Source organism: Anomaloglossus baeobatrachus, chromosome 4, assembly GCF_048569485.1.
Source record: "Anomaloglossus baeobatrachus isolate aAnoBae1 chromosome 4, aAnoBae1.hap1, whole genome shotgun sequence".
NCBI classification, from domain to species: Eukaryota; Metazoa; Chordata; class Amphibia; order Anura; family Aromobatidae; genus Anomaloglossus; species Anomaloglossus baeobatrachus.
Window position 1 is genome coordinate 351,142,494 of NC_134356.1, and position 21,458 is coordinate 351,163,951.

The window sequence follows — 21,458 nt, forward strand, 5'->3', positions numbered from 1 at the left end:
CATCCTGGGGACGGTTAAGTATGGCCTATTTTTGAATGTGCTTGATGGAAATCTAGCTGTGAAGTGTACAACTAGGGCACAAGTGCTGCCACTGAATGGGTGGGTGTGTGTGGGGTCCAATTGTTGGAAAAAAAGGGAGACTCCGCTTGGAGTAACCCTTGCTTACATTGTTTTTAAAAATGATCCAAGATGAACAGAGCTGGGATCAGGAAAGACTTTGCTACCTACCCCGGTGTCATCCTGGGGACGGTTAAGTATGGCGTATTTTTGAATGTGCTTGATGCAAATCTAGCTGTGAAATGTACAACTGGGGCACAAGTGCTGCCACTGAATGGGTGGGTGTGTGGGGCCCAATTTTTGGAAAAAAAGGGAGACTCCGCTTGGAGTAACCGTTGCTTACATTGTTTTTAAAAATGATCCAAGATGAACAGAGCTGGGATCAGGAAAGACTTTGCTACCTACCCCGGGGTCATCCTGGGGACGGTTAAGAATGGCGTATTTTTGAATGTGCTTGATGCAAATCTAGCTGTGAAGTGTACAACTGGGGCACAAGTGCTGCCACTGAAGGGGTGGGTGTGTGTGGGGCCCAATTTTTGGAAAAAAGGGAGACTCCGCTTGGAGTAACCCTTGCTTGCTGTGTTTTTTAAAAGGAGCCAAGATGAACAAGTCATGGTTCAGCAAAGACTTTGCTACCTACCCCAGTGTCATCCTTCAAACTGCTTGTTCTCGCCCACAAAGCTCTCCACAGTGCAGCACCCCCCTACATCTCCACCCTCCTCTCTGTCTATCAGTCCACCCGTTCTCTACGCTCTGCAAGCGACTTTCGACTAACATCCACACTAATTCGAACCTCCCACTCCCGGATCCAAGACTTCTTCCGAGCTGCACCAACCCTCTGGAACGCTCTACCCCAAGAAGTTAGGACAAATCACAACTTACTCAGCTTCAGACGCACCCTAAAGACGCATCTTTTTAGGGCGGCCTATCACACTCCCTAATCAGATTCGATTCACATAGTCCCTCTACAACCTCTCACAACATAGCTCCACATCAAACTCCATGGCACCCAAAGGCATCTCAAGGCTCGGGCCCACTGGTCCAGGAAACCATTATCCAGCCCCATTTCCGTGAGATGGTTGGATTGTCATTGTAAATAAGCACTTGAACCTTGCCTCTCCCCCCATCTCATTGTAGATTGTAAGCTCTCACGAGCAGGGTTGTATTTTTTTCCCCTCTAAATATTGTATTTCTATAACTGTTACTTGTTTGTATATGATCCTCCTGAATTGTAAAGCGCTACGGAATATGTTGGCGCTATAGAAATAAAGATTATTATTATTATTATTATTATCCTGGGCACGGTTAAGTATGGCGTATTTTTGAATGTGCTTGATGCAAATCTAGCTTTGACGTGTACAACTAGGGCACAAGTGCTGCCACTGAATGGGTGGGTGTGTGTGGGGCCCAATTTTTGGAAGAAAAGGGAGACTCCGCTTGGAGTAACCCTTGCTTACATTGTTTTTAAAAATGATCCAAGATGAACAGAGCTGGGATCAGGAAAGACTTTGCTACCTACCCCGGGGTCATCCTGGGGACGGTTAAGTATGGCGTATTTTTGAATGTGCTTGATGCAAATCTAGCTGTGAAGTGTACAACTGGGGCACAAGTGCTGCCTCTGAATGGGTGGGTGTGTGTGGGGCCCAATTTTTTTAAAAAAAGGGAGACTCCGCTTGGAGTAACCCTTGCTTGCTGTGTTTTTTAAAACGAGCCAAGATGAACAAGTCATGGTTCAGCAAAGACTTTGCTACCTACCCCGGTGTCATCCTGGGGACAGTTAAGTATGGCGTATTTTTGAATGTGCTTGATGCAAATCTAGCTGTGAAGTGTACAACTGGGGCACAAGTGCTGCCATTGAAGGGGTGCGTGTGTGTGGGGCCCAATTTTTGGAAAAAAGGGAGATTCCGCTTGGAGTAACCGTTGCTTGCTGTGTTTTTTAAAAGGAGCCAAGATGAACAAGTCATGGTTCAGCAAAGACTTTGCTACCTACCCCGGGGTCATCCTGGGGACGGTTAAGTATGGCGTATTTTTGAATGTGCTTGATGCAAATCTAGCTGTGAAGTGTACAACTGGGGCACAAGTGCTGCCACTGAAGGGGTGGGTGTGTGTGGGGCCCAATTTTTGGAAAAAAGGGAGATTCCGCTTGGAGTAACCCTTGCTTGCTGTGTTTTTTAAAACGAGCCAAGATGAACAAGTCATGGTTCAGCAAAGACTTTGCTACCTACCCCGGTGTCATCCTGGGGACAGTTAAGTATGGCGTATTTTTGAATGTGCTTGATGCAAATCTAGCTGTGAAGTGTACAACTGGGGCACAAGTGCTGCCATTGAAGGGGTGCGTGTGTGTGGGGCCCAATTTTTGGAAAAAAGGGAGATTCCGCTTGGAGTAACCGTTGCTTGCTGTGTTTTTTAAAAGGAGCCAAGATGAACAAGTCATGGTTCAGCAAAGACTTTGCTACCTACCCCGGGGTCATCCTGGGGACGGTTAAGTATGGCGTATTTTTGAATGTGCTTGATGCAAATCTAGCTGTGAAGTGTACAACTGGGGCACAAGTGCTGCCACTGAAGGGGTGGGTGTGTGTGGGGCCCAATTTTTGGAAAAAAGGGAGATTCCGCTTGGAGTAACCCTTGCTTGCTGTGTTTTTTAAAAGGAGCCAAGATGAACAAGTCATGGTTCAGCAAAGACTTTGCTACCTACCCCGGGGTCATCCTGGGGACGGTTAAGTATGGTGTATTTTTGAATGTACTTGATGCAAATCTAGCTGTGAAGTGTACAACTAGGGCACAAGTGCTGCCACTGAATGGGTGGGTGTGTGTGGGGCCCAATTTTTGGAAAAAAGGGAGATTCCACTTGGAGTAACCCTTGCTTGCTGTGTTTTTTAAAAGGAGCCAAGATGAACAAGTCATGGTTCAGCAAAGACTTTGCTACCTACCCCGGGGTCATCCTGGGGACGGTTAAGTATGGCGTATTTTTGAATGTGCTTGATGCAAATCTAGCTGTGAAGTGTACAACTGGGGCACAAGTGCTGCCACTGAATGGGTGGGTGTGTGTGGGGCCCAATTTTTGGAAAAAAAGGGAGACTCCGCTTGGAGTAACCGTTGCTTACATTGTTTTTAAAAATGATCCAAGATGAACAGAGCTGGGATCAGGAAAGACTTTGCTACCTACCCCGGTGTTATCCTGGGGACGGTTAATTATGGCGTATTTTTGAATGTGCTTGATGCAAATCTAGCTGTGAAGTGTACAACTGGGGCACAAGTGCTGCCACTGAATGGGTGGGTGTGTGTGGGGCCCAATTTTTTGAAAAAAAGGGAGACTCCGCTTGGAGTAACCCTTGCTTACATTGTTTTTAAAAATGATCCAAGATGAACAGAGCTGGGATCAGGAAAGACTTTGCTACCTACCTCGGGGTCATCCTGGGGACGGTTAAGTATGGCGTATTTTTGAATGTGCTTGATGCAAATCTAGCTGTGAAGTGTACAACTGGGGCACAAGTGCTGCCACTGAATGGGTGGGTGTGTGTGGGGCCCAATTTTTGGAAAAAAAGGAAGACTCCGCTTGGAGTAACCCTTGCTTACATTGTTTTTAAAAATGATCCAAGATGAACAGAGCTGGGATCAGGAAAGACTTTGCTACCTACCCCGGTGTTATCCTGGGGATGGTTAAGTATGGCGTATTTTTGAATGTGCTTGATGCAAATCTAGCTGTGAAGTGTACAACTGGGGCACAAGTTCTGCCACTGAATGGGTGGGTGTGTGTGGGGCCCAATTTTTTGAAAAAAAGGGAGACTCCGCTTGGAGTAACCCTTGCTTACATTGTTTTTAAAAATGATTCAAGATGAACAGAGCTGGGATCAGGAAAGACTTTGCTACCTACCCCGGGGTCATCCTTGGGACGGTTAAGTATGGCGTATTTTTGAATGTGCTTGATGCAAATCTAGCTGTGAAGTGTACAACTGGGGCACAAGTGCTGCCACTGAAGAGGTGGGTGTGTGTGGGGCCCAATTTTTGGAAAAAAGGGAAACTCTGCTTGGAGTAACCCTTGCTTGCTGTGTTTTTTAAAAGGAGCCAAGATGAACAAGTCATGGTTCAGCAAAGACTTTGCTACCTACCCCGGGGTCATCCTGGGGACGGTTAAGTATGGCGTATTTTTGAATGTGCTTGATGCAAATCTAGCTGTGAAGTGTACAACTGGGGCACAAGTGCTGCCACTGAATGGGTGGGTGTGTGTGTGGCCCAATTTTTGGAAAAAAGGGAGACTCCGCTTGGAGTCACCTTGCAGTGTTTTACATGATTTTAGAAGGGCGTGCCATGCCTATATCTGTGTCTCCTCCTCTTTTTCCTTGTCCAGCTCTTTTGTTTTCGCATGAGTATATGTCCTTGTCACTTTCCCATGTGTTTGTGTTGTGTTGTGAGTTGCTTGTCACTTTTTGGACAACTTTGAGGGTGTTTTCTAGGTGTTTTTATTTGTTTGTGATTGCCTGCCATTGTTTCCTATGTGGTTCGAGTTCAGTTCGTCGAACGTTCGACGAACCGAACTCGAACGAGACCTCCGTTCGGCGAACCGAACTCGAGCCGAACCGCGACCGGTTCGCTCATCTCTAGTCAGGAGTAGTTCAGTTGAGTGGTGACTCTCGAGAGGAGAGGTCAGGAGCTGGGCTCCTTGATTTACTAGGTGGCAGATGTTGGTCTGGGCCTGGTAGGAGCTGGACCCCGGTTTCAGGGGGATCATGACAAGGGGCATGGTCTGTCAAGAAGGACAGCCGGCTGCCTTGTGCCATCACCAGGCAGGGGCCAGGGCATGACGGGGTACGTTGACCCTAGGCCAGGAAGTAGCTTCAGGCATCCTGGTAATTTACCCAACGAGGACGGAGCCTTCAAGATCTGTTCTCCACCCGCTCCAAAATCGAGGTACTAGCGCAACAAGGGGGATAGGACTTTCCCACTACATAGTCCAGAAAATCCCAAGCGTGAACCCTGTGAGCAAGCTCACCCAGTTAGCCATACTGGTGAGCGGGACCCGATAGTTCTAAGCTAGAGGGACCATTTAGAAGAAAAGTGCCACGGAAAAGGCCACAGGCTAACAAGCAACACCATTGGGCATGGGATCCAGGCATGCTCCCTCCCTGCTGCAGCGGTACTACGAACTTTGGTTTACCATGGTTATCGGTGTCAGTGACTCGCCCACCCCAGGGCTGTAGGACACCCGGTGCCGGGCCGGACTAGTCCGGTGGTAGTCAGATGGCTCCTCCCACCTCCCCAGTTGCCCTGTTCTACCCTATAGGAGCAGGGATGGGTCTTATGACCCCTCCCAGCATGCAGCATGGGAGGGTTGCCTGCCACTTTCCCTGGTCCCAGTGTGTTCCTAGCAATGGGTGTAGTGTGGATTTACCAGGGGACCGGAGTTCACTCTCTTCCTCTCTCAGAATGGGGCATCACACCACTGCATGGGGTGCAATGACCTGTGGCGACGGAAGCCTCAGGGGCGCCACACTCCCCCACAGCAAATCCCAGCAAGTCCTCGGGCTGAAAAACAACAAAAACACGTGGAAGAACTGCAAAACATTTTTGTATGAACAATATAAAACAATAAAACATTTCTTCCCTTTATGGGAGGCATAGGTACTTAAACGTGGCAAACTTCTTATAAAGAAACTATGTGTGCACTTCCAGTTCATTGCACGGTTTGGGCACATCCCCCATAATTCTGGTAGGGGGCACAACGGGTGCAACTATATACATTTCTTGGCTACAACAAGTCCAGTAGCCTGGCAGTTCGTTTCTTTTCAAACAACAACAATGGGGCAAATACTCAACCAGCCACTAAGTCCAGTCGCCTGGTTACACAGGACACATAAACATTCACCGGGGACCACATTCCAGTTCCGTGGCCCGGTACACATAAACATGGGGGGTGACGTCTTCAAAAAGTACAAGGGGCAGTAAGGCAGGAAAGGGTGTCATCTTCGAAAAGCACATTAGGGCAGCACAAAAGGGACATCTTTACAAAGAATGAGGGGCAGACAGGGGCTATATACAGTTCAGCATCTTCTTACTTCTTTACATGTAGGGATTCTTCTCCGGCTCCCCACCTGGCAGCAGGTAGACAGCGGTCAGCACAGTCTGCGTCTGCTGGTCTTGGCGGGCCGCGCCTGGCATGGCGGCGGCCTGTATTGGAGTCGCTGCTGTGACCGATTCTTGACGGGCCGCACCTGGCGTGGCTGCGGTCTGGGCTTGACGGGCCGCATCTGCGGCGTGGATTAACGTCGCCGCTGCGGCGGGATCTTGCTGGTCCGAGCGGGGTATCGCTGCTGGGGCCTGAGCTGGACGGGCCGGGCTTGGCGTCGCTGCTGCGGTGTGGATGGGCGTCACTCCGGTGGCGAAATCTTGGCGGGCCGCATCTGGCGTGGCTGCGGCCCGGATCGGCGTCGCCGTGCCGGGCGTCTCTCCAGGGACCGCGGGCATGGCAGCGGGGGTTGGGGCACTCGCGCCACCAGGGGCAGCATGGGACTCACCCAGATCTAGGCTGGAGATGTTCTGCAGCAGGATCGCCATCGCTGGTGTGGGCTCCGGATGGACGTGGGCGGCACCTCCACACAGGCCTCGCTGCACTGACATCTGCAGACTCCTCATGGCCAGTACCATCTCCTTCCCCCACACGGCCGTCTCCCGTCCGCTCTGCTCCTTGATCCCGTCAGCCATCCTCCCGACCTCAGCCTCCAGCTCAGCGGCGGTCACAGGCCTGATCCAGGTAAGCTCCTCCTGGCCTCCGCTTGCAGGAGCCATTTTCTCTCTCTGCTGGTCTGGCATTTTGACTTGTTCTGCCAGCCGGCCAGCTTTTCTAGGCGTCATTTCTTCTTCGTCCGCCTTCCATGGCGGGCACTGCTTCGCGCTCTTTTCTTGGACAAGGGGGCGGGGCTTCTCTTCACGCCCTTTCTGCTAGCACGCCCCCCTTCTTCCCGCGCTCAGTGTCTTCAATGGCGGCAGTTTCTCACAGTAAAACACAGGCTATTTCACGATTCTTCAGGCGCACAGTACCCGGTGTGACCGGGCACGAAATCCTGTTCGTGACGCCAAAGTTGACTCGCCCACCCCAGGGCTGTGGGACACCCGGTGCCGGGCCGGACTAGTCCGGTGGTAGTCAGTGGTGGCTGGGCCCGGCTCCGTGGCCCTGGTGGGTGTCAGTAGAATATATGGCTAAATGAATAAAGGTTGTGTTCGTGACGCCACCTGTGGTTAGCTGCTATTAAGCCGCCGCTGCTGTGTAAGGCCTCCGGGGTGATGTTATGGCAGCAATGGTGGTACTGCTCCCCACAGGTGGAGCAATGCCCGGGGCACAGTTGGTGCTTGTGAATGTCTATGCAGCTGAAATAACAGAGATCACTCCAAGGGTGCAGTTCAAGTTGTTTACTCACACTTCTTGTCACAGTACTGTAGGGACCCTTGGACTGCTGGGACCACGGTTAGGGACCTCCGCCGTTTCTGGGTGATTCTGAGAGTGAAAGCCGGTACCCTTCTCTTAGTGTCTCTTTCTTCTGCTGTCTTCCTTAGCCTTGCCTTTAATAGGATAAACCTGGCTTGGCCTCCACTACAGCCTCCAGGCTGGGGGGTCACCTGTCGGCTGATTACGCCTTTTCTGAAAGGTCTGCTATGGGTTCTGGCCCTGGGAGTCTACAACGTTCCCTGGGCCTCGGTTTTTACTGTTTGGAGATTGTCTTTGCACTCCTCCAGTCTCCAGGGACCGTCCCCTGTCGCAGCTTGATCACTCCACCGATGTTCTTGTGGAACAGGCCACCATAGCTCTAAACTGCCCCGACAGCTATACAGACTACCCGTGGCCCTGCGACTCCTTCTGCCTTCTACGTGGTGTCACCTGGACCTCTGGGTCCCAGGATCTTCACCAGGAAGCGTCTCCTTCTGTTTCTCTGCTCCTGACTGACTTGGAGCCTTTCTTTCCTTCTTTATTTCTTTCTTTTCTCCTCCTTGCCTGCCTCCAGCAGGCCTCCTCCTCCCTCCTTTCTCTCGTTCTTCTTCTCGAACTACATGCTCACTCTCTCACTCCCTGAGGTAGACTGACTAAACTTGACCTTCCTCTCTGTGTCTGCTCTCAGATGGCTCCTCCCACCTCCCCAGTTACCCTGTTCTACCCTATAGGAGCAGGGATGGGTCTTATGACCCCTCCCAGCATGCAGCATGGGAGGGTTGCCTGCCACTTTCCCTGGTCCCAGTGTGTTCCTAGCAATGGGTGTAGTGTGGATTTACCAGGGGACCGGAGTTCACTCTCTTCCTCTCTCAGAATGGGGCATCACACCACTGGATGGGGTGCAATGACCTGTGGCGACGGAAGCCTCAGGGGCGCCACATCAGCATTATTGGACTGAGTGAGTACTAAAACGATCTCTGACCGTCCCAACGGCACCTCCCTGCCACCAACACCGAGTCCCGGGGCATTTCCTCATACCCGTGGAGGGGTTAAACATCTGGCTGCCCACACCATCGCCACAGGGGACTTCCCATTGCAGTGGTGGTACTACACCTTACCACGCAAAACAGGTGGCATCACGAACTGTCCATAAAATCCCCTGTAAATAATTACCCCCTTTATTCCGAGTGGCCGCGCAACCCCGACCCCCAGGTCCAGAGACCCCTCGAGCCACAGCAGATCTGTATCCGAGCAGTGGCGGCAGGCTGCTGACGCGGGTGCGGTACAATAGAACCACAAAGGAGATGAAGATAAGGAATAAGGTAAGAGTTCCACCGTGGAGCTGAAGTTGTGAGAAACTTTAAGGCTGTGTGCAAGGTGTATTCTTGGATGCAGATTTGCTACAAAGTTGGTACAGATTGTGGCACAAATATGTATGTCTATCTTTATGCCAGGTATGCCACCAAAGTCAATGAGAATTCTGAAGTGTTGTGCGCACATTACTTATTTTTTTCTTGCAGATTTGGTGTTGGTGCAGAAAATAATCTGCAGCATGTCATTTGTTGGTGCGTTATTTCCCACGATTTTGACTTCACTAAAAAAAACGCATGGCACAAAAACGCACCAAAAATGCATGCAGTTTTTATGCGATTTTGGTTCGTTTTCAGCCAGAAGGTGCAGATTTGATGCAGAAAATTCCTGCCCCAAATACTCAGTGTGGGCGCATAGCCTTACTGTAAAGTGTGGGAGGAGGAATAGGGATTTTCACTCATTATGCAAAGTGACGTCATATTATGGAAGGCAGTAAGTACAGTGTGAGGGCACAATATGAGGGGAGCAGTACACAAGGAACAATGTGAGGGCACATTGTGGAGGCTGTACAGTGTGTTTAAAGGCAACAGTATGGAGAGGGGGCAGCGTGGCAAGGGACAAGGAAGATGTGCACAGTGTGGAGACCATTGTTCATATTGCAGGTACATTATGTTGCATGGATAGCGTATAGGACATGGTTCATAGGAGGCATGGCTTGATGGATATTTTTCATAACTAAAACCAGTGTGGCGGCCATAATTCATGGTGGAGGGATGGTGTAGTGGTTGTAGTACATGAGTGGGAAAGTGTGGAGGCCATGTATCATAAGGGAAACAGTGTGGGGGTCACTTTTTGATCAGTGAGCATAGTGGTGCAAATATTTTTCAGGTGCACAGCAAAAAGGTTATTATAGGATAAAATGAAACACGCAAAGTGAGGGTTTTCAGATGTTTAGAGCAAAAAAGATGCCGTACAGTATTAGGGAGAATAAAGCTTGAAAAACTAAATAGTATTTTTTGTTTACTGGTAATTATTGGAAATATAAAAGGGAAGGTATGAAGAAATTCATGTAATTCCAGGTCAGATTTAAATACTGTAGAAAAAATAATAACTTTACTAAAAGTTTTTGGGGATTCTCTTGAGTAGTACAAGGTTGGACTTATCATGAATAATTCTGAGGTCAGGTGGGAGACCTGCAGATAGGGAGCGTACAGCCCAGCAGCAGTTATGAATGCTCCTTTAGTGTATGCTCCATGTGTGACGGAGAGGTTTTATTTGTTTTGGAAATGAAAAAGCACTTTGCTCGCAAATTCCCATAAACAGCTGGCCCAAATAGTGGGAGTCTATCCAAATTTTAATTATTATGCCAATGTGCCAGATTCCATGCCTTTCAATAAAAAATGTCTACTGAGACAGAGAAAATCCAAACATATTTTTGGATTTCAAGTTTGCTAACTAATAAAGGATTTTTGCAGAACATGAATTGGCCATCCTCACACTGGAAGAATCAAGCACTGGATACATATTAATAGCCGGCATGCTTGTTTTGTAGGACGGCTTTTAGGCTATAATATATTTTTATGGGTTTTTTGAACAGTAAATTACATTAACACTTCACATATTAAAGCATAAAAGCTTTGATGAAAAAACAGTTAAAAGAAACTTGACCTTCAACTGAAAAATGAGAACTTTATTTGTCGGTCCTTCTATAGCTAATGTCCTGGTTATTCTATCTCTGTCTATCCAAGTCATTCAACATGGGAAATGCGCATGTTTGAACTAGAGGAAACTTAACAGTTACCTCGGCTAGGACATTAATAGTTTTACAGAGTACCAGTCATTTTTTGTTGTTGATCTTTTTTTTCATAAATCCACCATACACATAAAAATAAGAAAAGTTGTAATATATCTTATTGGAGAAATCCACTTCTTTTTTGTTTTCTGCACTAAAGGCCCTGTCACACACAGAGATAAATCTGCGGCAGATCTGCGGTTGCAGTGAAATTGTGGACAATCAGTGCCAGGTTTGTGGCTGTGTACAAATGGAACAATATGTCCATGATTTCACTGCAACCACAGATCTCCCAAAGATTTATCTCTGTGTGTAAAGTGGCCTTTAGACTGAGCAACCAGTCTCAAAAATCTCAATTCAAGGGTAAAAAGTGTCCTCAATGAATGTAGATCTTCCCATTAACGAAATAGGAGAAAACAGTTGGTGCTTATAAAGATCTATGAAACATTTTGACTGTCTTACTACTCACATGCCTCAGTGCTGGCTACATTTTTGTTTGGATGGTTGTCTGGAGTTCTAGCTCGTCAGTTAAGGTTTTCTTACTGAGACATTGCTATTCGTTGCAGTTTGTTTGTGTGACTCCCTCTCCTGTTATCTCCTATTTTGTTTCATTTATGTTTGGGATGGTTTACAGGTATTCTCTTATTTTTTTCCATCATTCCTGTATTCCTCTGCCTGTGTGCACTTAATTTATGTTTATTGTTGTTCTTGTGTTACATTTGGTTTATAGCTTAGGATGCAGTGACAGATACTCAGGGTCAGCCGTCGACACATGGGGGTGCCATTATGTAATCTCAGGGTGCCAACCTTCACTGTCAGGTAGGGACAAATCAGGCAAGTACTAGTCTGTTTTGGGACCTGTGGCTTTTTGGTTTTACATCTTCCCTGGTTTGTCCATCCCCGTGAGAGTGTTAAGGTGCAGGATCCCTATTAAATATTTAAGATGATGTTAATGTGGCCAAAAACCCCACCCACTTCTGAAACACTGTCAAGGATCGGGAGTAACAGATGACCAAGGAAGATAGGGTAACCTATGGAGACCCTAATGCTGGAGTTCCTGAGCTCACTCTCACACCCAAACGTACCCTTGAAGGTAGGGAAGTCCAGGCCCCCGACCTAGCTCTGACTCCTGTCCTGACCCTGATGACAAGTCCCCCACCACACCCACCACACAGGAGATAATCAAGACAGAGATCCCCAAATCCCCCACCATCAATGAACTACAGACAAAGGTAAAATGAAAACTAATACACACCTAAAAACTACACCAGGGAACAACCAAGGATATATGGGTAAGACAAGGGAAAGGAGGTAGTACAAAAACAAAATAAGTTGCAACAAACTGCAGCAAGCAGCAACAATCATGTGCTCTCTGTTCCCAGGCTAGCTCCTAACTGAATAGAATAATCAGCTCAGGAAGCAGAGGGCTTACATTCTGGCCAGAAGATGATTAACTGCTGCCAGCTGAGCAAGTCTGCTGCTGCACCGGAAAAGGAATTAACCCTTAATGTGCCCAAAGATAAAACTATGTTTAAAGTGCATGGTCCCAGAAGTAAAGGTAAGAGCTATCCCTGAGTCTTTCCTTATACACATGACAAATGCTGCCTAATTGCAGTTTTCCAATTATATTGATGAGTAGGCAGGATTTGGTTCGGGTGGCTGTGTGCCGCCCCCACGTCAGTAGCAACCGAGCTGCTCGGATCCGGATCCGCAGTTTGGCTCGAGGGATTCTCCGGACCCGGGGGTCACGTGGACACTGCAAATGAAAGGGGACGTATTTGTACGGGATTTGCCGTACGCAGTCTGTGACGCCACTCACGGAGTGTGGTGAAGTGTGGCACCACCGCTGTGGTTGTGGGGCACCCGGGGGCGATGGGATGGCAGCTGGCTGTTAACCCCTCCGTAGGTAGGGATGGTTGCCCCGGGGCCCGGTGACTCGGTGCAGAGGACGGTGATGGCAGGGGCCGGCGCGCCTGGTCAGACCAGGGAGTCTCATTTTACTCACTATTAAATGAATCAGACAAGTCCAATGGTTAACCAAGGTGCTGGTGGCCGGCCGCCGCGGCCGGGTGTATTCTGGTCCCTCACCCGCGGTGATGGTCTGTGTCACTTTCCTCTGCACTGTGTTTTTGGTGTGGTGGACTTCCCGGTGTGGAACACAGGAGTCCGCTCCCGGTACTTCTGTTGGGAGCCTTGCCCGCTGATGCTGACCCGTGGGATTGACCGGGCCCTGGCAGATGCCCTATCCCTCTCGGTGGGTGGTTGTCTGCTTTTGGGACTTTGGTAGCGACAGGACCTATAATCCTGCCCTCAATTGGTTAATTAGCTAGGCCATTGGTTCCGATTCTGGCTTCAGGGTCCAAGTACCCCCTCTGTGCACGGTTTCTGGGTCGGGTCTCCGGTCTCGGTACCAGTGGGCTCCAACCCTGCCCCGATCCACCTCGGATCTCTGGCTGCCGTCTTCCCGTCTCCTGACAGATACGGACCACCGTCTGCCACCTAGCCAATACGCCGGGGCTCCAACCCTGACGCCTCTGCTCTCTGTACTTGAGCTTCAGACTTTCTCCTCCTGCTCCTTTCCAACTCCACTCAACATTCTACTACCAACTCAACTCTCTTTTCCCGCCCTGGGTTCTCTAGACCCCTAGGTGGCGTTCTCCATCCGCCTGGTGCCGCCCACTGGTGTGCCTTTCTTACCCTGGGTGGGTGACTAGGATTTGGTTGGCAGGGTTTAACCCTGTGAGGGAAGGTGTTCTGCGGGGGCCTACACTGTGTGACCACCTGGCGGCGCCAGGGTGTCACAGCTGGAGTTTCGATCACTGAACCTTGGAATTTTATGCCCACTGAGAGAAATTAAGACAATTTAGTTGCTCTCACTTGTGTACAGACTCCCATCATTCACATCAGGGAGCCAGCTTTTTGTCTCAGGTCGTTCAGGAATGACCCATAACTATTCCTCAACACTACTCTGTGTTATTAGCTCTGTTATCATAGACATCACTTCCTCTTCAGGATCCTTTGCTCCATTCTGACTATATTTTCCATCAGCCCTTAGGCTATGTTCACATTTCCGTTTTTTTGCATCAGTCACCTGCGTTGCTTGACAACAGGTAACAAGAAATGGAATTGATTGTCAGGAGAAAGCGGATTCATTTGGTGAAATTATTTCAGTATAGAAACGAGAGAGAGAAAGAGAATGATCAGCTGATCGCTCTGAAAAGCCGGCCACCGGGACATCAGCTGATTGCTCTGAAAAGCCGGCGGCCGGCTTTTGAGAGTGACCAGCTGATCGCCTGGCTTTTCATAGAGATCATCTGATCGTTCTCTCTCTACCAGCTGATCGCCCTGAAAAGCTGGCCACCGGGAGATCAGCTGATCGCTCTGAAAAGCCGGCGGCCGGCTTTTGAGAGCAATCAGCTGATCGCCCAGTGGCCAGCTTTTTCAGAGCGATCAGCTGATCGCCCCGCAGCCGGCTTTTTCGAGTGATCAGCTGATCATTCTCTCTCTCTACCAGCTGATTGCTTTGAAAAGCCGGCGGCTGGCTTTTGAGAGCGATCAGCTGATCGCCCAGCAGCCGGCTTTTCAGCTGACCGCTCTCAAAAGCCGGCTGCCGGGCGATCATTTCAGTTTAAAACCTGCGTGGGGGGAAGAGAGAGAGAGAGGAACTGATTTTACATGATTTCGGACGTTCTGCTGGACATGCTGGGCATGCTCAGTAAAACGTGACAGATTCCTGCACTGCACTGGAATGCGTTGCGTGACGCAGGATAACGGAATCCTGCACCATAGACTTACATTATGCCTCCTGATCAATTCTAACGGAATCCTGCGGGGTGCGTTTTTTTTTGCCGCAACAAAAAATGTTGCATGCTGCGTCCCTCCCGCCTGACGGTCAGTCAGTAAACTACTGATGCGCCACGCGGCAGATACAACGCAGGGTCATCAGTCACAATCCACTGCTCATACAAGTTTATGGAAAACAACGGAATCCGCCAAACAGATTGCGTTGTTTATTAGAGCGTCGGATTGTGACTGATCCTAAATAACGGAAATGTGAACATAGCCTTATGCTGTGATGCAAGACAGCGCTGAATGCACGCCCTGTAACTCTGCCTAAATCCCTCCCACTACTCCCCATCTTCACAGATTCAGCATAAAATTCTGTCCAAGACACTGATACAAGCAAGTCTGATACATTCCTTTCAAGTAACACAAAGCAGCAGAACAGCAATAAAGATTAGTCCCTATTTCCAATCATTGAATAATCATGTTCTTCTTTAATATACTTTAATAAGATGGGTGAGTAGATGGTTGGAGAATGAGAACTGTATTAATATATGTATATAATAGAGGGAATACAGCAGGGTGTATGTGTGTATATATTACCCAGGGCAGGGGCAGATTAAGGGTAAAAAGAGCCCCGGGCTGTGCAGGATCTGTGGGGCCCCCATCCCTACACATGGGTCATGTGACGGGTCCATCATCATACACCTGAAACAGATAATTTCTGAAAAATAGTTGGTGAAACTATGACCTAAAAAACATCCACTAATTAATAAATATACCGTTCAGCTAAAAAAAACAAAAGCACTAAGGGTCCCGTTACACGTAGAGACGACCAGTGATCCGACCCAGCAGGGATCACTGGAACGTTGCTACATGGTCGGCTGGTGAGCTGTTTATCAGGCAGATCTCCACAGCGATAAGAGATCAGACTCCAGCCATCAGCGACCCATGTAACGACAGCTCCCTGCTGGCTACTGTAATGCCAGGCCTGGATTCAGTTACCTGCTTTGCACTCGGAGCTCTCAGCCGCAGCCTAGACTGATCTGAGTTTGCAGGATTGAACCGCAAGCACAGAGTGATTGATTCCTCGGCGATTGCGGTTCAGTTCATAACAGCTGCGGACAGGCCGGGGTGCAATCCGGAGTTCAGGTGAGAGCACCGGAGATCAGCCCGGCATGTCTTCAGCTGTCATGTACTGAACCGCAATCACCGGGGAATCAATCACTCGGTGCTCGCGGTGCAGTCTAGGCTGTACTCCGGAGCTCAGGTGAGGGCTCCGGAGTGCAATGCAGATAACTGAAACCAGGCCTGGCATTACTGGAGAGTCCTCCGGTAGCCAGTCCAACGCTGCCCGAGCTCGTTGGTCTCCCGCCGTCAAACACGCCGTTGCGTTGCGTTGCTGCAAAGTGGGAGACCAACCAAAAATTGTCCTGATCGTTTTGTCACGATTAGCGACCTCGTAGCAGGGGACCGCTCGCTGCTGCTTTTCACACATAGCGCGATCGCTAGCGAGGTCGCTGATACGTCACAAAACCTGTGTGTGACGGGGGCTTAAGGCCTAGTATTGAACAGTCCAACTTTAATCTGTAAACAAGACTATTGCAAAAAAAAAATAAAAATGAAAAATTGAAAAAATGAGCAAAAACCCCCTGTGTTAACATAGTTTAACAAATACTGAAGCAAAATACTTATCAAATTCTCAGCGTGTGCACGAGGCAAACGGCAAAACCGCCCTATGTGAACAAAGCTTAACAAATACGTTAACAAAAACTCTAATACTGAACGTGTGCACGAGGCCTTGGGGCATGTGCACACATTGTGGATTTGGTGAGTTACAGTATTTACCTCATTATTTGTAAGGTCATGTGCACATGTTCAGTATTTGGTGACTTTTTTACCTCCGTATTTGTAAAAGATACTGAGGTAAAAAAACTGAAATACTCAATGTGTGCAAATGTCCTTATTGTAGTAGTATGAAACATTACCCACTTCCCCAAATAAGTAGCCATAATCCTTCCCCATTCAGCCCCACTAGCATAGAGCCCCCCCACATATAATATAATCCCCTTCCCTATACAGCCCCATGCACATAACATTACTCCCTTCACCACACAGGCCCCCAGTAAGCAGCATCACCCTCTTCTCCATGCAGCACCCCTAGCTTGCAGCCACAAGCAAGTAAATCTAACCCTAACCCTTCCCCACTCAGTCCGTTAGCAGGTAGTACCCCAGCACCAGTACCCCACTAATAACTGTAACATCACCCCCTCCTTTCCGAAGAGTGTAACATCACCCCCTATCCTGCACAGCATCCCAGTATGCAGCCCCACACATATAAGATCACCCTATATATATTTAAAATCCCCCTTTCCCTGCACAATTCCCAATATGCAGCACTTTCACTGTACAATCCCCCATTATGCAGACCCATACTGTACAATCCCCCAATATATGCAGGCCCATACTGCTCAATCCTTAATATGCAGGCTCATACTGTACAATCCTTAATATGCCGACCCATACTGTGCAATCCCTCAATATGCAGGCTCATATTGTACAATTCCCAATATGCAGGCCCATACTGTGTAATCCTCCAATATGCAGGCTCATACTGTACAATGCCCCATTATGCAGGCTCAATCTGTACAATCCCCCAATCTGCAGGCTCATAGTGTACAATCCCCCATTCCATTATGCAGACTCATACTTTACAATTCCCCAATATGCAGGCCCATACTGTACAATCCCCCAATATGCAGGCTTATATTGTACAAAATCCCCCATTATTCAGGCTCATACTGTACTATCCCCCATTATGCAGGCCCATACTGTACAATCCTTAAAGGGAACCTGTCAGGTCAAAAAAGCATTATAACCTACAAGCAGGAGCCTGTGTGAGCTAGTAACCCCTTCCTACTCTTCCCTTTCTTGTAATATAATATGAAAGTAATAAAATGTTTTATTACTTACATACTCCCTATGCAAATAGCATAGGTCTCTAGCCCCATGGGCATTCCATCGCCCTGTGGACGTCTACATGCTTTCCATAATATCACGCTCCTGTTGGCATGATACCATGGATTTACATGAGTGGTTACCATTCTCGCCGTCGCCGCATCCTGGTGTTTGCTGGTCGGCTTCTGACGTGCACTGCGCATGACAGGAACCACAGGACTCTTCTGAGCATGTGCAGTGCACATCAGAAGCTGACCAGCAAACACCAGGATGAAGCGGCGAAATTGGTAAGCGCGCGCACGTGAGATTCTGAAGGAGCAGACGTGACGTCGCTCATGTAAATCCATGGTATCACGCCCACAGGAGCATGATATCATGGAAAGCATGTAGATGCCCACAGGACGTTGTGACACCCATGCGGCTAGAGACCCTGCTCATTTACATAGGGAGTATGAAAGTAATAAAACGTAATTTTATTACTTTCATATTACACAATATAACACAGGGATGGGTAGGAAGGGGTTAATAGCTCACACAGGCTGCTGCTTATAGGTCAGAACACTTTTTTTGACCTGACAGGTTCCCTTTTATATGCAGGCCCATGTTGGAAAATCCAGTTATACTGCGACCCCCAAAAAAACAAACACCTCCTCACATTATTCACCGTTATGTATGAAGCTCCTCGCTCCATGGTGCAGCCACCCCCAGTCCTCTCAGTTCTTCCAGAAACCTCTGCCTTTCCAGCAGCCACAATACACGCCGATCAGTGATTATAGCTGCCACGCTGGAGGAAGAAACCCCGCCCCTTCTGATGACATCATTACCTCACAGGAGCAAATACATTCTAGCCACAGGGGGATTCCTGCGGCTCCGCTGCTTATACTCTGCAGCAGGATCGCTCCCGGCCTGGCACACCACTGATAATAGATGAGGGCAATCTGAGCATGGGCCCCCCGGAGCCCCAGGCTCTGAACAACTGGCCAGATTGCCCTCATTACTAACTGCCCTGAATGGGCCCCCTGAAGCCTCGGGCCCGGGGCGGTAACCCAGATTGCCCTCATTATAATCCGCCTATGACCCAGGGTAAAGAGCAGGGTGTGAGTACATTTTATATATATATATATATATATATACACTAGTGATGAGCGAGTACTAAAAAGCTCGGGTGCTCGAAGCTCGGGCCGAGCCTCCCAAGATACTCGTGTACTCGGGCCGAGCAACGAGCCCAATGTTATCCTATGGGAGACCCTAGTATTTTTGTGAAATGACCCCCCGGCAGCATGTAGAAACCCTAAAAATGTCACAAAAGTCTCTGAAGAGTGCTCAAATGACATGGCAACAGCATGGGGAAGACCCCTTGAAGCATTTATCACTCAAAAGTCACAGCTGTGAACAATTTTGTCCGCGTTTCACGCCATTTTTACGGACTCACCAGAAAACCTTCCAAAATGACCCCAAAATGATTTTTCATGGCAGAAATGTTAAGGGCACATACCCAATAGTGAGATAGAGCTGGTGTATGTTACTTTTTGAGATTAATACATGAAAGATTTTACGTGAAAACATTGTGTGGCACTCCGATGTCCCTGAGAAGAGACGTACATGAAGGCCTCTTGAGTCTAATGTGCCCATTTTGAGGAAGTGAGTCTTTGTAGTATTTTCCTTTGCCAGGGCAGTCCAAAATTGTGAGGTTCACCAATGCCCCTGCATACAGACGTGCATGAGGGCCTGTAAACCTGAAATGCCCATTGTAAGGAAGTGGGTCTATTGTAGTATAGCCCTTAGGCAGGGCAGCCAAAAATTGGGAGGCTCCACATTGTCCCTGGATAGAGACGTGCATGATGGCCTGTAAACCTGAAGTGCCCATTGTCAGGAAGTGGGTGTATTATAGTATAGCCCTTAGGCAGGGCAGCCAAAAATTGGGAGGCTCCACATTGTCCCTGGATAGAGACGTGCATGATGGCCTGTAAACCTGAAGTGCCCATTGGAAGGAAGTGGGTCTATTGTAGTATAGCCCTTAGGCAGGGCAGCCAAAAATTGGGAGGCTCCACGTTGTCCCTGGATAGAGACGTGCATGAGGGCCTGTAAACCTGAAGTGCCCATTGGAAGGAAGTGGGTCTATTGTAGTATAGCCCTTAGGCAGGGCAGCCAAAAATTGGGAGGCTCCACATTGTCCCTGGATAGAGACGTGCATGATGGCCTGTAAACCTGAAGTGCCCATTTGAAGGAAGTGGGTCTATTGTAGTATAGCCCTTAGGCAGGGCAGCCAAAAATTGGGAGGCTCCACGTTGTCCCTGGATAGAGACGTGCATGAGGGCCTGTAAACCTGAAGTGCCCATTGTCAGGAAGTGGGTGTATTATAGTATAGCCCTTAGGCAGGGCAGCCAAAAATTGGGAGGCTCCACATTGTCCCTGGATAGAGACGTGCATGATGGCCTGTAAACCTGAAGTGCCCATTGGAAGGAAGTGGGTCTATTGTAGTATAGCCCTTAGGCAGGGCAGCCAAAAATTGGGAGGCTCCACATTGTCCCTGGATAGAGACGTGCATGATGGCCTGTAAACCTGAAGTGCCCATTGTCAGGAAGTGGGTGTATTATAGTATAGCCCTTAGGCAGGGCAGCCAAAAATTGGGAGGCTCCACATTGTCCCTGGATAGAGACGTGCATGATGGCCTGTAAACCTGAAGTGCCCATTGGAAGGAAGTGGGTCTATTGTAGTATAGCCCTTAGGCAGGGCAGCCAAAAATTGGGAGGCTCCACGTTGTCCCTGGATAGAGACGTGCATGAGGGCCTGTAAACCTGAAGTGCCCAATGGAAGGAAGTGGGTCTATTGTAGTATAGCCCTTAGGCAGGGCAGCCAAAAATTGGGAGGCTCCACATTGTCCCTGGATAGAGACGTGCATGATGGCCTGTAAACCTGAAGTGCCCATTGGAAGGAAGTGGGTCTATTGTAGTATAGCCCTTAGGCAGGGCAGCCAAAAATTGGGAGGCTCCACGTTGTCCCTGGATAGAGACCTGTTAGGTTCTTAGTACCTCCATGCTTGCATTTAAAAACCGCACGTGTGTGCCTGTTGGTGGCAGCTTTCCGCTGCATTTGTGTGAGTTTTGCAAAAACTTGGATATAACGCACAAGTCTAGTGAATACACATCAGCACAGCATTGCAAAATGCGCAAGGGCGTTGTCAACGAACAAGGAAGTGGACGTGATGGTGGTGCAGGCAGAGACCGAGGTTGTGTGCAAGCTCTAATTTCACCACAACAAAGGGCCACATCTAGTCGCTCGCACGTCCTGTCCCAAATTCTTGGGGACCGCAGCAGTACACCGCTCTTGAACCAAGACCAGTGTCAACAGGTTGTTAGTTGGATAGCGGATAATGCTTCCAGTCAGATTGGCACCACCACAAACACTCTGTCTTCCACACGGTCAAGTGTCAGTAGCCGTGATACTGCACCGCACATTTCAGAACCTGATCCTCCTTCCTACCACCAGGCCGAGTACACGTCCACGGACATTACTGATCCCACACTTGGACACTCGGAAGAGCTGTTCGTTCACGTTTCCATTCACAAATTCTGGCCTCTCGCCAGCTCCTGTTGAAGTGGGCCATGACGAGATTGTATGTACAGATGCCCAAATATTTGAGCAGCCACGTTCTCACGAAGTTGGCAACGTGTCTCAACAAGGGGTGGACGATGATGAGACACAATTGTCAGGAAGTCAGGAGGAGGAGCAGGGTGCAGAAGAGGAAGACGACGTGGTGGATGATCCAGTAACTGACCCAACCTGGCAGGAGGATATGCAGAGCGAGGACAGCAGTGCACAGGGGGAGGGAGGCGTAGCATCCCAACAGGCAGTAAGAAGCAGAGTGGTGGCCCCAGGCAGACGTCAGGCAACTGTTCCCCGGAACAACACGACACAAGGTGCCTGTACAAATGTTAGGTCTTCCCGAGTCTGGCTGTAATACTATTGTATGTATTGAGGATTTCGATTGCGTTAGGGCAATGACAACCAGAGACGAGTTCTTGGTGCAAGACGTTTATAATATGCAACCAGCAAATATGTACAGAAATGGAACAAAAACACAGTAGAACATAAATACAGGAAATACCTTCCAGGGACGGAGCGAAAGGGAATTCC